The sequence below is a fragment of the Lissotriton helveticus genome, chromosome 9, assembly GCF_964261635.1.
Source record: "Lissotriton helveticus chromosome 9, aLisHel1.1, whole genome shotgun sequence".
In the NCBI taxonomy this organism is placed as follows: Eukaryota; Metazoa; Chordata; class Amphibia; order Caudata; family Salamandridae; genus Lissotriton; species Lissotriton helveticus.
In genome coordinates this window covers 949587904-949591708 of record NC_136070.1, presented here as the reverse complement: position 1 = coordinate 949591708, position 3805 = coordinate 949587904, and the positions used below count along the sequence as shown (strand labels likewise).

Here is a 3805-nt window from a genome sequence, read left to right as displayed (position 1 = left end):
TCCAGGATGATTTTTTTGTCTGCCACTTCAGAACAGAAGCCCTGACTCTGGAAGAGAAAATTCTTGGTTAATTCTACTAGTTTCCCTGTCAGTTCGGGTGTTTTTGCTATGATAGTGTCAACTACGCTAGTGAAGGCTGAAATGTCTGTGGGCCTAGCTAACCTGGTCACTGTCTAAGGGGTTTGCTATCATTATCTGGATGCATGTGGAGGACATTCCTGGTGTTGAACATATCATAGTCCCATCTTCTTCAAAGTGGATAGACATGTTCAATTTCACCATATGATCACGTCCTAAGAGGTTAGCAGCGGTGGCCGGAGAGAAGAAGATACTGCAGTCAATATTCCTCCCCTCTATTTCCATCTCCATAGGTGTAGTGAATGGAACCCTCATCACAGTCCTGGAGAACCCCTGTGTGCCCATTGAAGAGTCTGAAAGTGAGAGTCCTCTCTCATGGATATAGGACCTTGTGGCCCCATTGTCGATGAGAAAGCTGTACTCCTTGTCATTTATGGTACCATCACAGTGGGTTCCTTCTCAAGCCTATGGGTTACCAATAAGAGTGGAGACTACTCCATGGACACCTTCATTTGGCATATCTTCCCATGTAATTTTGCTGGAAGGGATTTCCTCCCTTGGCAGTTCCCCCCCTTGTGTGCTCTACTGTTGTAAGGCAGGCTACATAACTGGTTGTGACCCTTACCGTATTTGGGGTGTGGGTTGCTGTAGTTGCTGGGGCTGCAACTGCGGTGGAAGTTATAATTGAATTTGGGGCTGAATGAGGTATATCACTTGAGGACTCATGGCGGGTTGCAAAATAAATGCCACTGGATGGTGCCACTTGTTGGCCGTATCTTGCCCTTGTCTGGCCATCATGTTCATCTTTTTTTTTAGACCTATAGCCCCTAATGAAATTTCCTGGCTTCCTGCCTGTCAACTCTGGAATCTGTTTGATCTATTACCCCCTAACCTTCCTCTCCCTTCTCTTCCATTTGTTTTGTTTCTTACCTAGGCATATGGTTGGGGTTGCAGTGTGATGTCTGCAGGAAGTACACCCAAGGATACCGCGGTTAATTGAGTAGCAGCAGTGGCAATTCCTCCCTTCATTTTCTTGCTAACGTCTGCTGGACTAATTTGGCTGGTTCTTTTTCTATTTTGTCTATCTCGATCTTTCCCTTTTCCTGCCTCTTCTTACAGAAGTGTACTATGTGTGCTTGTATCTCTGTCCATGACTTGGCTGCTAGGGCCACTATGTTGTCTAGTTTGTCCTGTACTTCAGCTGGTAGTCCCTTTTTCACGGTATTATAAAACAGTACTGCATTACCTCCAGTCACGTCCCAACTTCCTGGTTCCATGTTTCCTTCATTCTGCTAAGATATTGGGCTGGTTCCTTGTTTGGCTGAAATTTCTGTGTCATAAGGGATCCAATGTCTGGCTTGTCTCATTACATTTATCTCAGATGCTTCCAAACAAGACCTCCATCTTATTTAGGGTGGGCCAATGTCATGTCTTGTATTCCTAATTTCTTAAAAGGTGTGTCTGTCTTGTCTCCTGTGAGAGAACTTAATAGACCCTTGATAGCACTTATTGCAAGAGTGCTCCCTGTAGTTTGTTTTTCAAGAGATGGAAGCCACTTCTCAGCCCCTTCGACAAGGGGTCACAATTGTTTTTTAAGGTTCTCTTTGTCCATATGAGGACATGGTACATAAAGTCGTACTCCCGGTCCTTTGTGAATTAGGGGCATTTTGGACAAAGCTGTCTCAACTAAGCCTTCATGAGTCATGAATCATATTTTCTGATGTCTTTTTGCCAATCGTGCAGACTTTTCTTCATATAAGTATAGTGCAGGTATGGATCCTCTGTGCCCTGGAAGTTGCACATCTCCACATTTGCCATGTGTTGAGGTTCAAAGGAACCCTCTTATGTCCATGGAGGCATCTGTGGTGTCAGGCCTTCTGTCCAACCTACCAAGTCGTTGGTGAAAGGGACAACATTGTACCAGCTATTTTCTTTCTCACCCACTATTTTATTGGGGGTAAGTCCCTTCCTATCTGGAACCCCTGGACGTACTGGGTATTAACTCAGTGTGTTCTTTCGTATTGCCATATTTTCATTCATTTCATTTTCCTGTCTGTGGATAGGGTTGGCCATGAACTCCATCAAAATATAAATTGTCTTCCTCGGTTTTGTTTCATTTCACTTTGTCGGGATATGAAATTATCACATAATTTTTGTGTTTACCCCCTCCTAAATTTGAAAGATGACCCTGCTATTGTTCTATTACATTTTTCATCCCTTCAAGGCGCTTCATTGCACCATGTAGGAGTTCATATATTTGTTTCGTATTACTAACGTCTAGTTCAGTTTCCCTTCTGTGGAAGTCGATCTCTGAGGCTGATAGTTAACCCTGTTTCCCAACCCCAAAGTATTCCAACGCCTCTTTTTCTCCCCGTTGTTTCTTTTGGCCAATGGATCCGATATTCTGAACCTTTGTCCATTCTTCTGTTTCTGAACGTGTGGCTGTCCTAACGTTGCCAGAATGCCTGTAACTACTTGTCCAGGAATTGTCGGCCCTTGATGACATAAGTGAAATTTTGTCTCCTTGTCTCCCTAATTTCTCACTACCGTCATAGCCATCATTGGCATTTTCCTCCCGTCTGTGTGATTCATTGTCCATGCATAAGGTGAATTGTGTGCTTACCTGTCTCACATATTTTGTTTTGACACTATTCCATAGGTTCCTTGGTTACTAGTGTTCTTAGGTTGGGGTTCATTCAGACGTGTAAAGACTCTGCCAGGGATCCAGACGGTGTGATGACTAGAGGATTGTGAAAACCGATGGTGGTGGAGTGTTCTTCGTCTGATTGTAACGTATTCTTGTATTTTAAGGGCCTACAGTTTCCTCCCTGGTGTCTGGTATGGCGGTGGGGGTGCTGTGGGACTACCAATTTCTGGGTCTTTGTTAACCCATCCATCTTTCTTTTCACAAAAGACCCGTCGTAGGGCCAAGGTGGTCTTCCATTTTTTCCCAATTTGGACCCTGTATATTTACTTTGCACAAAAGTAGTCATGTGTTCTAATGTTGTGTTATTAAATGTGCTATCTTGGGGCCAGGTATGTTCATGTTTTAATGTTGCCTTATACCATCCTTTACAATGTTTTTTTATCCTGACCTTATCGCCAGTGAACACTTAATCAACCTTCGAATTACTGTGTGTGTAATGGTTTCCTTCTCTCAGTGTGTATTTAATTCTGATGTTGTCTTAAATGTAAATAGTCAATCTCCCAGGTGTATTATTTATGTAGTACTTTGTTGCTCTTTCTATTGTATCCTTTACAACATACGTGGACCTTCATTTACTTCATGGGTGCTACTGGACTTCACATAAATAGTCTTTAGGCCTTGAAGATAAATGCCAGACATATTTATCCTAACCTCTGTTCAACTTCAGCCACACATATATCTGGGGTGAGTGAATTTATGGATGGCTTAAGTGGATTGTTGCCTGATGCCATAGACACTTTAACGTCATCTGTGCTGTTGGTCCGTTATTCATGACCTAAACCCTCAACAATTTGAATGTCAATGAGAAATGCCCCAATCCAAATTTCTAATATTAGGGGTGAATCTGTTATTATTTTAGGGCCGGAACAACTCAACAGTTTTCTGTGGACTCACTGAAAGTTTAATATTACTTCAATGTTGTCTGTCACTGTCCACAAGATGGCATCAATGTCACACATGAAAATCTGTATATATTAAAATGTATGTTTTCTAAAAAAAGTTCATTCACTTTGTATTTCT

The 3805-nt window shown here is 42.3% G+C and overlaps 1 pseudogene; it reads right to left on the bottom strand.

The window, feature by feature from the left end:
• Nucleotides 1-586: 586 nt before the first annotated feature.
• Nucleotides 587-3424, bottom strand: LOC144783325 (uncharacterized; annotated as a pseudogene).
• Nucleotides 3425-3805: the final 381 nt, after the last annotated feature.